General features: G+C 45.2%; 4 non-coding genes across 4 annotated transcripts; all 4 read left to right on the top strand.

The window, feature by feature from the left end:
- The first annotated feature begins 1,293 nt into the window (after positions 1-1,293).
- Positions 1,294-1,375, top strand: trnal-uag (transfer RNA leucine (anticodon UAG)). Its single transcript has one exon. It is a non-coding gene; the product is annotated as a tRNA-Leu (tRNA).
- Positions 1,376-4,205: 2,830 nt separating this feature from the next.
- On the top strand, positions 4,206-4,287 carry trnal-uag (transfer RNA leucine (anticodon UAG)). Its single transcript has one exon. It is a non-coding gene; the product is annotated as a tRNA-Leu (tRNA).
- A 2,831-nt stretch (positions 4,288-7,118) lies between these two features.
- trnal-uag (transfer RNA leucine (anticodon UAG)) lies at positions 7,119-7,199 on the top strand. Its single transcript has one exon. It is a non-coding gene; the product is annotated as a tRNA-Leu (tRNA).
- Positions 7,200-10,016: 2,817 nt separating this feature from the next.
- trnal-uag (transfer RNA leucine (anticodon UAG)) lies at positions 10,017-10,098 on the top strand. The gene has a single exon. It is a non-coding gene; the product is annotated as a tRNA-Leu (tRNA).
- Positions 10,099-13,256: the final 3,158 nt, after the last annotated feature.

Raw genomic sequence — 13,256 nt, 5'->3', positions numbered from 1 at the left:
CCCAAAGTCGAATCTGAAAGGCCTCATTTGGAAGCTGTCTGTCGTTATTCAAAGTGCGAGAATTGGCACCAGAGGTCCTGCATCATGTTTTGGAGCAGTTCGCACGTTAGTGGCTCATTCAATCAGCAACAGCAATGAAAGAAATTGCACTCTCAGAGGAAGCTCTGGACCTGTGCTTTCAAAGCTAGCATTAAGGTGCGCCCCGAGATCTAAGCCATGTTGGAATTTAAACGGAGGAATCGACAAAGAGGCTGCAGAATAACATCGCATCCTTTTGGTTTTCATTAAATCACTGATGAGCAGGAAAATGTAAACGGGGAGAGCGACTGGAAAGTGAGGCAGTTGCAGCTCTGTTGAAACTCCTTCTTTTTGAGTCACTCAGCAACAAGAGGCGTGAAGGTGACTCAGGCGTGAGAGCTCTTCACATCGAGAACAAAAAGCAATCAAGTGCAGTTAGCACCACTCCCGGAGTGGGGGTGGGGTGAGATAATTAGCTTTTGATTTCAGTTCCTCTGTTCAGAAACTGCCTTTTAAATTGAGGTGAACAGAAACTGCATTTCTAATAAGCACCATGGAATTTAGCAAGATTTTTTGAGTCGCTTCTCGTCGATTCCCACGCAGGTTTCCAACTCAGTTGATGTCGATGTGGCTCATGTCCAGGTGTGAACATCCCTGCAGCCAATTGCATAAAAGGCAAGGAAAGTGGCATCTCGAACTGGCCCCGAGGTCAGAGCATCCTCACAATGTGATCGGTCGTTCTCGGATTGTAATGCTACCTCCGGTGTTAGTGTGGAGAACATTCTTTGGGACTATTATTCTACAAAACAGACACAGTGACTGAAACTATGCTGCACGGTATGATGTGGAACACGGCCTGCTCAGCTTTGTTTATTTTCCCTGTAGTCCGGTGTGTTTCATGTTCCGTGTAAACGTCAAAGTTGTCCTATTTCGAGCAATGGGTGAAATCATTTAGCAAAGTAAGAATCGAAATTGCAGTAATGTCAAGCAGTTCATGGTTATTTGACCAAATCATAAGCGAACATGTATGCTCACGCACTCACAGATACATTTGTAGTTGAAAAGAGTCTGAGAAGATAGCCTCAGCTTACCATTGATTTTTATCCGGATTGATGGGCTATCATTATCTGCTGCGAAATTGATATTGTAGCCGGGCACATCCACGCAGCCGTGCGAGTCCGAGAGGGATCATGGAACCCTTTTCACTTGACTTTCCATCTGTTGTTATGCAGGAGCTCAATTGGAAGTGAAAGAAAATGGGGAACAGGCGCAGTTGGTAGTGTGGCCGAGCGGTCTAAGGCGCTGGATTTAGGTTCCAGTCTCGACAGGGGCGTGGGTTCGAATCCCACCACTGCCATTGCTGCTGATCGACTGCAACGGTGCAGCATTGTTGAAATGCTGTTGCCACCACTGATGTTGTTTCGTTCAGAACAAAATTCGATTTGTTTCCCCGGGAATTAACTGTCGAGTGGGAAAGTGCCAAATTTCCTCTGCTGTCATGATCGTGTTCGTCTCCCGCGTGGAAAATTGCAAACATCTCTACTGTTGCTTTACGTTCCAAGCATGTTGAGATTTTACTGGAACCGAATGGTGACTGCTATTTCATCGCTGTTGTGAAACAAAGTCCTGCGGTGAGTCGATTCATCGTTATTTGGCTTTCTGGCGAGTGGGAAAATCGTTCCGATGAATTTTGATGTCATATGCTATTGAATTTCTCCAATTTCCTTCGTTTCTGTCCCGGAGACCCCTGAAGGGAAAGGTAATCTAATCGAGACTGTGATTGGTGAAATTCACTTTTTGTGGCCCATTCTTATTATGTTCTTTCTTTCTCTCTTTTCAGCATTGTCTGTGATATGGTGGTGCACTGAGGCTCAAGTATCATTGAAAAGTAATTTGGAATTGCCCTGTTGTTAGTTGTGAGATTACTTTACGGCTCATGCCCTCGGAGTGTCTCACATTTAGCATTCATGCTCACTGTATCTGAAAATGCATTTGGTTTGCCAGTTTTGTTTGTGTTGCGTGCCAAATGTTTTCTGTTTTGCGATTCGTTCAATACATTACGAATTAACAGGCTTTCTGAGGTAATTTCCAGCTGCAAAAACTCCTCAACTGAGAATCTGGGAAAATTTCACAGAGTATGGTCAGTCGCAGCAAAAGTAAGGAAGTCCTTCGTTTCTGCAGTGTTTCACAATACTACCTTTCCAGTGAGCAGTCGAACAGACTAAATGATTGTGCCACAGACTGCGACGGCCAGCTCGGCTAAAAAGTTATCCTTTTAAAGCCGGTGTAAGCAACACAACGTTATTGGGCTACACCGCGTGAAAACAGATACTTCGGTGTATCTCGTCCATGCATACCACACAGCCAAAATTAAACAACTCCCATGAAACAACGAGCATTTGGAACAGAAAGGTGAAAGGTAGAACGTCTTCAACTTTCAGTGTCGGATACCACTGAGCTGCAGCAGGGGCGGCTGTGGGCTTGTTTCTGTAGCATAGTGATCAGCACGTTCACCTTCCGCAAGATAGGTTCCCGCGGTCGAAACTGTTTTGTTCTTCATCTGCAGCCTTTTACATGGACAAGAACGGAGCTTTCCTGCTTGCTTTCCCATCTGCAAACCTGCCTTCGAATTTGCTTGAACAAATCTGCTCTCGTAGTGAAATGCAATGCATTTCCATTTGATTACTGTGCAGAGCATTGTAAAGATATTCTACAATCTGCTTCTGATCATGTGCCATTCAGTTTGAGAGTGTAGTTACCGATCCTTCCACGAAGAGCAATACTGCATTTGCATTCCTTGCTGAGGCGGCCCGGTTCAAAGACAGGGAAGAAGGTGATGCGCTGGTGTCACAGTGCACCACGGATTCCTGAACTATTCTGTCTGCCAAATGTACCCCAAAGTCGAATCTGAAAGGCCTCATTTGGAAGCTGTCTGTCGTTATTCAAAGTGCGAGAATTGGCACCAGAGGTCCTGCATCATGTTTTGGAGCAGTTCGCACGTTAGTGGCTCATTCAATCAGCAACAGCAATGAAAGAAATTGCACTCTCAGAGGAAGCTCTGGACCTGTGCTTTCAAAGCTAGCATTAAGGTGCGCCCCGAGATCTAAGCCATGTTGGAATTTAAACGGAGGAATCGACAAAGAGGCTGCAGAATAACATCGCATCCTTTTGGTTTTCATTAAATCACTGATGAGCAGGAAAATGTAAACGGGGGAGAGCGACTGGGAAAGTGAGGCAGTTGCAGCTCTGTTGAAACTCCTTCTTTTTGAGTCACTCAGCAACAAGAGGCGTGAAGGTGACTCAGGCGTGAGAGCTCTTCACATCGAGAACAAAAAGCAATCAAGTGCAGTTAGCACCACTCCCGGAGTGGGGGTGGGGTGAGATAATTAGCTTTTGATTTCAGTTCCTCTGTTCAGAAACTGCCTTTTAAATTGAGGTGAACAGAAACTGCATTTCTAATAAGCACCATGGAATTTAGCAAGATTTTTTGAGTCGCTTCTCGTCGATTCCACGCAGGTTTCCAACTCAGTTGATGTCGATGTGGCTCATGTCCAGGTGTGAACATCCCTGCAGCCAATTGCATAAAAGGCAAGGAAAGTGGCATCTCGAACTGGCCCCGAGGTCAGAGCATCCTCACAATGTGATCGGTCGTTCTCGGATTGTAATGCTACCTCCGGTGTTAGTGTGGAGAACATTCTTTGGGACTATTATTCTACAAAACAGACACAGTGACTGAAACTATGCTGCACGGTATGATGTGGAACACGGCCTGCTCAGCTTTGTTTATTATCCCTGTAGTCCGGTGTGTTTCATGTTCCGTGTAAACGTCAAAGTTGTCCTATTTCGAGCAATGGGTGAAATCATTTAGCAAAGTAAGAATCGAAATTGCAGTAATGTCAAGCAGTTCATGGTTATTTGACCAAATCATAAGCGAACATGTATGCTCACGCACTCACAGATACATTTGTAGTTGAAAAGAGTCTGAGAAGATAGCCTCAGCTTACCATTGATTTTTATCCGGATTGATGGGCTATCATTATCTGCTGCGAAATTGATATTGTAGCCGGGCACATCCACGCAGCCGTGCGAGTCCGAGAGGGATCATGGAACCCTTTTCACTTGACTTTCCATCTGTTGTTATGCAGGAGCTCAATTGGAAGTGAAGAAAATGGGGAACTGGCGCAGTTGGTAGTGTGGCCGAGCGGTCTAAGGCGCTGGATTTAGGTTCCAGTCTCGACAGGGGCGTGGGTTCGAATCCCACCACTGCCATTGCTGCTGATCGACTGCAACGGTGCAGCATTGTTGAAATGCTGTTGCCACCACTGATGTTGTTTCGTTCAGAACAAAATTCGATTTGTTTCCCCGGGAATTAACTGTCGAGTGGGAAAGTGCCAAATTTCCTCTGCTGTCATGATCGTGTTCGTCTCCCGCGTGGAAAATTGCAAACATCTCTACTGTTGCTTTACGTTCCAAGCATGTTGAGATTTTACTGGAACCGAATGGTGACTGCTATTTCATCGCTGTTGTGAAACAAAGTCCTGCGGTGAGTCGATTCATCGTTATTTGGCTTTCTGGCGAGTGGGAAAATCGTTCCGATGAATTTTGATGTCATATGCTATTGAATTTCTCCAATTTCCTTCGTTTCTGTCCCGGAGACCCCTGAAGGGAAAGGTAATCTAATCGAGACTGTGATTGGTGAAATTCACTTTTTGTGGCCCATTCTTATTATGTTCTTTCTTTCTCTCTTTTCAGCATTGTCTGTGATATGGTGGTGCACTGAGGCTCAAGTATCATTGAAAAGTAATTTGGAATTGCCCTGTTGTTAGTTGTGAGATTACTTTACGGCTCATGCCCTCGGAGTGTCTCACATTTAGCATTCATGCTCACTGTATCTGAAAATGCATTTGGTTTGCCAGTTTTGTTTGTGTTGCGTGCCAAATGTTTTCTGTTTTGCGATTCGTTCAATACATTACGAATTAACAGGCTTTCTGAGGTAATTTCCAGCTGCAAAAACTCCTCAACTGAGAATCTGGGAAAATTTCACAGAGTATGGTCAGTCGCAGCAAAAGTAAGGAAGTCCTTCGTTTCTGCAGTGTTTCACAATACTACCTTTCCAGTGAGCAGTCGAACAGACTAAATGATTGTGCCACAGACTGCGACGGCCAGCTCGGCTAAAAAGTTATCCTTTTAAAGCCGGTGTAAGCAACACAACGTTATTGGGCTACACCGCGTGAAAACAGATACTTCGGTGTATCTCGTCCATGCATACCACACAGCCAAAATTAAACAACTCCCATGAAACAACGAGCATTTGGAAACAGAAAGGTGAAAGGTAGAACGTCTTCAACTTTCAGTGTCGGATACCACTGAGCTGCAGCAGGGGCGGCTGTGGGCTTGTTTCTGTAGCATAGTGATCAGCACGTTCACCTTCCGCAAGATAGGTTCCCGCGGTCGAAACTGTTTTGTTCTTCATCTGCAGCCTTTTACATGGACAAGAACGGAGCTTTCCTGCTTGCTTTCCCATCTGCAAACCTGCCTTCGAATTTGCTTGAACAAATCTGCTCTCGTAGTGAAATGCAATGCATTTCCATTTGATTACTGTGCAGAGCATTGTAAAGATATTCTACAAACTGCTTCTGATCATGTGCCATTCAGTTTGAGAGTGTAGTTACCGATCCTTCCACGAAGAGCAATACTGCATTTGCATTCCTTGCTGAGGCGGCCCGGTTCAAAGACAGGGAAGAAGGTGATGCGCTGGTGTCACAGTGCACCACGGATTCCTGAACTATTCTGTCTGCCAAATGTACCCCAAAGTCGAATCTGAAAGGCCTCATTTGGAAGCTGTCTGTCGTTATTCAAAGTGCGAGAATTGGCACCAGAGGTCCTGCATCATGTTTTGGAGCAGTTCGCACGTTAGTGGCTCATTCAATCAGCAACAGCAATGAAAGAAATTGCACTCTCAGAGGAAGCTCTGGACCTGTGCTTTCAAAGCTAGCATTAAGGTGCGCCCCGAGATCTAAGCCATGTTGGAATTTAAACGGAGGAATCGACAAAGAGGCTGCAGAATAACATCGCATCCTTTTGGTTTTCATTAAATCACTGATGAGCAGGAAAATGTAAACGGGGAGAGCGACTGGGAAAGTGAGGCAGTTGCAGCTCTGTTGAAACTCCTTCTTTTTGAGTCACTCAGCAACAAGAGGCGTGAAGGTGACTCAGGCGTGAGAGCTCTTCACATCGAGAACAAAAAGCAATCAAGTGCAGTTAGCACCACTCCCGGAGTGGGGGTGGGGTGAGATAATTAGCTTTTGATTTCAGTTCCTCTGTTCAGAAACTGCCTTTTAAATTGAGGTGAACAGAAACTGCATTTCTAATAAGCACCATGGAATTTAGCAAGATTTTTTGAGTCGCTTCTCGTCGATTCCCACGCAGGTTTCCAACTCAGTTGATGTCGATGTGGCTCATGTCCAGGTGTGAACATCCCTGCAGCCAATTGCATAAAAGGCAAGGAAAGTGGCATCTCGAACTGGCCCCGAGGTCAGAGCATCCTCACAATGTGATCGGTCGTTCTCGGATTGTAATGCTACCTCCGGTGTTAGTGTGGAGAACATTCTTTGGGACTATTATTCTACAAAACAGACACAGTGACTGAAACTATGCTGCACGGTATGATGTGGAACACGGCCTGCTCAGCTTTGTTTATTATCCCTGTAGTCCGGTGTGTTTCATGTTCCGTGTAAACGTCAAAGTTGTCCTATTTCGAGCAATGGGTGAAATCATTTAGCAAAGTAAGAATCGAAATTGCAGTAATGTCAAGCAGTTCATGGTTATTTGACCAAATCATAAGCGAACATGTATGCTCACGCACTCACAGATACATTTGTAGTTGAAAAGAGTCTGAGAAGATAGCCTCAGCTTACCATTGATTTTTATCGGATTGATGGGCTATCATTATCTGCTGCGAAATTGATATTGTAGCCGGGCACATCCACGCAGCCGTGCGAGTCCGAGAGGGATCATGGAACCCTTTTCACTTGACTTTCCATCTGTTGTTATGCAGGAGCTCAATTGGAAGTGAAAGAAAATGGGGAACTGGCGCAGTTGGTAGTGTGGCCGAGCGGTCTAAGGCGCTGGATTTAGGTTCCAGTCTCGACAGGGGCGGGGTTCGAATCCCACCACTGCCATTGCTGCTGATCGACTGCAACGGTGCAGCATTGTTGAAATGCTGTTGCCACCACTGATGTTGTTTCGTTCAGAACAAAATTCGATTTGTTTCCCGGGAATTAACTGTCGAGTGGGAAAGTGCCAAATTTCCTCTGCTGTCATGATCGTGTTCGTCTCCCGCGTGGAAAATTGCAAACATCTCTACTGTTGCTTTACGTTCCAAGCATGTTGAGATTTTACTGGAACCGAATGGTGACTGCTATTTCATCGCTGTTGTGAAACAAAGTCCTGCGGTGAGTCGATTCATCGTTATTTGGCTTTCTGGCGAGTGGGAAAATCGTTCCGATGAATTTTGATGTCATATGCTATTGAATTTCTCCAATTTCCTTCGTTTCTGTCCCGGAGACCCCTGAAGGGAAAGGTAATCTAATCGAGACTGTGATTGGTGAAATTCACTTTTTGTGGCCCATTCTTATTATGTTCTTTCTTTCTCTCTTTTCAGCATTGTCTGTGATATGGTGGTGCACTGAGGCTCAAGTATCATTGAAAAGTAATTTGGAATTGCCCTGTTGTTAGTTGTGAGATTACTTTACGGCTCATGCCCTCGGAGTGTCTCACATTTAGCATTCATGCTCACTGTATCTGAAAATGCATTTGGTTTGCCAGTTTTGTTTGTGTTGCGTGCCAAATGTTTTCTGTTTTGCGATTCGTTCAATACATTACGAATTAACAGGCTTTCTGAGGTAATTTCCAGCTGCAAAAACTCCTCAACTGAGAATCTGGGAAAATTTCACAGAGTATGGTCAGTCGCAGCAAAAGTAAGGAAGTCCTTCGTTTCTGCAGTGTTTCACAATACTACCTTTCCAGTGAGCAGTCGAACAGACTAAATGATTGTGCCACAGACTGCGACGGCCAGCTCGGCTAAAAAGAAAGCCGTGTAAGCAACACAACGTTATTGGGCTACACCGCGTGAAAACAGATACTTCGGTGTATCTCGTCCATGCATACCACACAGCCAAAATTAAACAACTCCCATGAAACAACGAGCATTTGGAAACAGAAAGGTGAAAGGTAGAACGTCTTCAACTTTCAGTGTCGGATACCACTGAGCTGCAGCAGGGGCGCTGTGGGCTTGTTTCTGTAGCATAGTGATCAGCACGTTCACCTTCCGCAAGATAGGTTCCCGCGGTCGAAACTGTTTTGTTCTTCATCTGCAGCCTTTTACATGGACAAGAACGGAGCTTTCCTGCTTGCTTTCCCATCTGCAAACCTGCCTTCGAATTTGCTTGAACAAATCTGCTCTCGTAGTGAAATGCAATGCATTTCCATTTGATTACTGTGCAGAGCATTGTAAAGATATTCTACAAACTGCTTCTGATCATGTGCCATTCAGTTTGAGAGTGTAGTTACCGATCCTTCCACGAAGAGCAATACTGCATTTGCATTCCTTGCTGAGGCGGCCCGGTTCAAAGACAGGGAAGAAGGTGATGCGCTGGTGTCACAGTGCACCACGGATTCCTGAACTATTCTGTCTGCCAAATGTACCCCAAAGTCGAATCTGAAAGGCCTCATTTGGAAGCTGTCTGTCGTTATTCAAAGTGCGAGAATTGGCACCAGAGGTCCTGCATCATGTTTTGGAGCAGTTCGCACGTTAGTGGCTCATTCAATCAGCAACAGCAATGAAAGAAATTGCACTCTCAGAGGAAGCTCTGGACCTGTGCTTTCAAAGCTAGCATTAAGGTGCGCCCCGAGATCTAAGCCATGTTGGAATTTAAACGGAGGAATCGACAAAGAGGCTGCAGAATAACATCGCATCCTTTTGGTTTTCATTAAATCACTGATGAGCAGGAAAATGTAAACGGGGAGAGCGACTGGGAAAGTGAGGCAGTTGCAGCTCTGTTGAAACTCCTTCTTTTTGAGTCACTCAGCAACAAGAGGCGTGAAGGTGACTCAGGCGTGAGAGCTCTTCACATCGAGAACAAAAAGCAATCAAGTGCAGTTAGCACCACTCCCGGAGTGGGGGTGGGGTGAGATAATTAGCTTTTGATTTCAGTTCCTCTGTTCAGAAACTGCCTTTTAAATTGAGGTGAACAGAAACTGCATTTCTAATAAGCACCATGGAATTTAGCAAGATTTTTTGAGTCGCTTCTCGTCGATTCCCACGCAGGTTTCCAACTCAGTTGATGTCGATGTGGCTCATGTCCAGGTGTGAACATCCCTGCAGCCAATTGCATAAAAGGCAAGGAAAGTGGCATCTCGAACTGGCCCCGAGGTCAGAGCATCCTCACAATGTGATCGGTCGTTCTCGGATTGTAATGCTACCTCCGGTGTTAGTGTGGAGAACATTCTTTGGGACTATTATTCTACAAAACAGACACAGTGACTGAAACTATGCTGCACGGTATGATGTGGAACACGGCCTGCTCAGCTTTGTTTATTTTCCTGTAGTCCGGTGTGTTTCATGTTCCGTGTAAACGTCAAAGTTGTCCTATTTCGAGCAATGGGTGAAATCATTTAGCAAAGTAAGAATCGAAATTGCAGTAATGTCAAGCAGTTCATGGTTATTTGACCAAATCATAAGCGAACATGTATGCTCACGCACTCACAGATACATTTGTAGTTGAAAGAGTCTGAGAAGATAGCCTCAGCTTACCATTGATTTTTATCCGGATTGATGGGCTATCATTATCTGCTGCGAAATTGATATTGTAGCCGGGCACATCCACGCAGCCGTGCGAGTCCGAGAGGGATCATGGAACCCTTTTCACTTGACTTTCCATCTGTTGTTATGCAGGAGCTCAATTGGAAGTGAAAGAAAATGGGGAACAGGCGCAGTTGGTAGTGTGGCCGAGCGGTCTAAGGCGCTGGATTTAGGTTCCAGTCTCGACAGGGGCGTGGGTTCGAATCCCACCACTGCCATTGCTGCTGATCGACTGCAACGGTGCAGCATTGTTGAAATGCTGTTGCCACCACTGATGTTGTTTCGTTCAGAACAAAATTCGATTTGTTTCCCCGGGAATTAACTGTCGAGTGGGAAAGTGCCAAATTTCCTCTGCTGTCATGATCGTGTTCGTCTCCCGCGTGGAAAATTGCAAACATCTCTACTGTTGCTTTACGTTCCAAGCATGTTGAGATTTTACTGGAACCGAATGGTGACTGCTATTTCATCGCTGTTGTGAAACAAAGTCCTGCGGTGAGTCGATTCATCGTTATTTGGCTTTCTGGCGAGTGGGAAAATCGTTCCGATGAATTTTGATGTCATATGCTATTGAATTTCTCCAATTTCCTTCGTTTCTGTCCCGGAGACCCCTGAAGGGAAAGGTAATCTAATCGAGACTGTGATTGGTGAAATTCACTTTTTGTGGCCCATTCTTATTATGTTCTTTCTTTCTCTCTTTTCAGCATTGTCTGTGATATGGTGGTGCACTGAGGCTCAAGTATCATTGAAAAGTAATTTGGAATTGCCCTGTTGTTAGTTGTGAGATTACTTTACGGCTCATGCCCTCGGAGTGTCTCACATTTAGCATTCATGCTCACTGTATCTGAAAATGCATTTGGTTTGCCAGTTTTGTTTGTGTTGCGTGCCAAATGTTTTCTGTTTTGCGATTCGTTCAATACATTACGAATTAACAGGCTTTCTGAGGTAATTTCCAGCTGCAAAAACTCCTCAACTGAGAATCTGGGAAAATTTCACAGAGTATGGTCAGTCGCAGCAAAAGTAAGGAAGTCCTTCGTTTCTGCAGTGTTTCACAATACTACCTTTCCAGTGAGCAGTCGAACAGACTAAATGATTGTGCCACAGACTGCGACGGCCAGCTCGGCTAAAAAGTTATCCTTTTAAAGCCGGTGTAAGCAACACAACGTTATTGGGCTACACCGCGTGAAAACAGATACTTCGGTGTATCTCGTCCATGCATACCACACAGCCAAAATTAAACAACTCCCATGAAACAACGAGCATTTGGAAACAGAAAGGTGAAAGGTAGAACGTCTTCAACTTTCAGTGTCGGATACCACTGAGCTGCAGCAGGGGCGGCTGTGGGCTTGTTTCTGTAGCATAGTGATCAGCACGTTCACCTTCCGCAAGATAGGTTCCCGCGGTCGAAACTGTTTTGTTCTTCATCTGCAGCCTTTTACATGGACAAGAACGGAGCTTTCCTGCTTGCTTTCCCATCTGCAAACCTGCCTTCGAATTTGCTTGAACAAATCTGCTCTCGTAGTGAAATGCAATGCATTTCCATTTGATTACTGTGCAGAGCATTGTAAAGATATTCTACAAACTGCTTCTGATCATGTGCCATTCAGTTTGAGAGTGTAGTTACCGATCCTTCCACGAAGAGCAATACTGCATTTGCATTCCTTGCTGAGGCGGCCCGGTTCAAAGACAGGGAAGAAGGTGATGCGCTGGTGTCACAGTGCACCACGGATTCCTGAACTATTCTGTCTGCCAAATGTACCCAAAGTCGAATCTGAAAGGCCTCATTTGGAAGCTGTCTGTCGTTATTCAAAGTGCGAGAATTGGCACCAGAGGTCCTGCATCATGTTTTGGAGCAGTTCGCACGTTAGTGGCTCATTCAATCAGCAACAGCAATGAAAGAAATTGCACTCTCAGAGGAAGCTCTGGACCTGTGCTTTCAAAGCTAGCATTAAGGTGCGCCCCGAGATCTAAGCCATGTTGGAATTTAAACGGAGGAATCGACAAAGAGGCTGCAGAATAACATCGCATCCTTTTGGTTTTCATTAAATCACTGATGAGCAGGAAAATGTAAACGGGGAGAGCGACTGGGAAAGTGAGGCAGTTGCAGCTCTGTTGAAACTCCTTCTTTTTGAGTCACTCAGCAACAAGAGGCGTGAAGGTGACTCAGGCGTGAGAGCTCTTCACATCGAGAACAAAAAGCAATCAAGTGCAGTTAGCACCACTCCCGGAGTGGGGTGGGGTGAGATAATTAGCTTTTGATTTCAGTTCCTCTGTTCAGAAACTGCCTTTTAAATTGAGGTGAACAGAAACTGCATTTCTAATAAGCACCATGGAATTTAGCAAGATTTTTTGAGTCGCTTCTCGTCGATTCCCACGCAGGTTTCCAACTCAGTTGATGTCGATGTGGCTCATGTCCAGGTGTGAACATCCCTGCAGCCAATTGCATAAAAGGCAAGGAAAGTGGCATCTCGAACTGGCCCCGAGGTCAGAGCATCCTCACAATGTGATCGGTCGTTCTCGGATTGTAATGCTACCTCCGGTGTTAGTGTGGAGAACATTCTTTGGGACTATTATTCTACAAAACAGACACAGTGACTGAAACTATGCTGCACGGTATGATGTGAACACGGCCTGCTCAGCTTTGTTTTTATTCCCCTGTAGTCCGTGTGTTTCATGTTCCGTGTAAACGTCAAAGTTGTCCTATTTCGAGCAATGGGTGAAATCATTTAGCAAAGTAAGAATCGAAATTGCAGTAATGTCAAGCAGTTCATGGTTATTTGACCAAATCATAAGCGAACATGTATGCTCACGCACTCACAGATACATTTGTAGTTGAAAAGAGTCTGAGAAGATAGCCTCAGCTTACCATTGATTTTTATCCGGATTGATGGGCTATCATTATCTGCTGCGAAATTGATATTGTAGCCGGGCACATCCACGCAGCCGTGCGAGTCCGAGAGGGATCATGGAACCCTTTTCACTTGACTTTCCATCTGTTGTTATGCAGGAGCTCAATTGGAAGTGAAAGAAAATGGGGAACTGGCGCAGTTGGTAGTGTGGCCGAGCGGTCTAAGGCGCTGGATTTAGGTTCCAGTCTCGACAGGTGCGCGGGTTCGAATCCCACCACAGCCATTGCTGCTGATCGACTGCAACGGTGCAGCATTGTTGAAATGCTGTTGCCACCACTGATGTTGTTTCGTTCAGAACAAAATTCGATTTGTTTCCCTGGGAATTAACTGTCGAGTGGGAAAGTGCCAAATTTCCTCTGCTGTCATGATCGTGTTCGTCTCCCGCGTGGAAAATTGCAAACATCTCTACTGTTGCTTTACGTTCCAAGCATGTTGAGATTTTACTGGAACCGAATGGTGACTGCTATTTC

The sequence above is a fragment of the Hemiscyllium ocellatum genome, unplaced genomic scaffold (assembly GCF_020745735.1).
Source record: "Hemiscyllium ocellatum isolate sHemOce1 unplaced genomic scaffold, sHemOce1.pat.X.cur. scaffold_2460_pat_ctg1, whole genome shotgun sequence".
NCBI classification, from domain to species: Eukaryota; Metazoa; Chordata; class Chondrichthyes; order Orectolobiformes; family Hemiscylliidae; genus Hemiscyllium; species Hemiscyllium ocellatum.
Note: the sequence above shows the minus strand (reverse complement) of the source record. Positions and strands in the feature narration are given on the sequence as shown.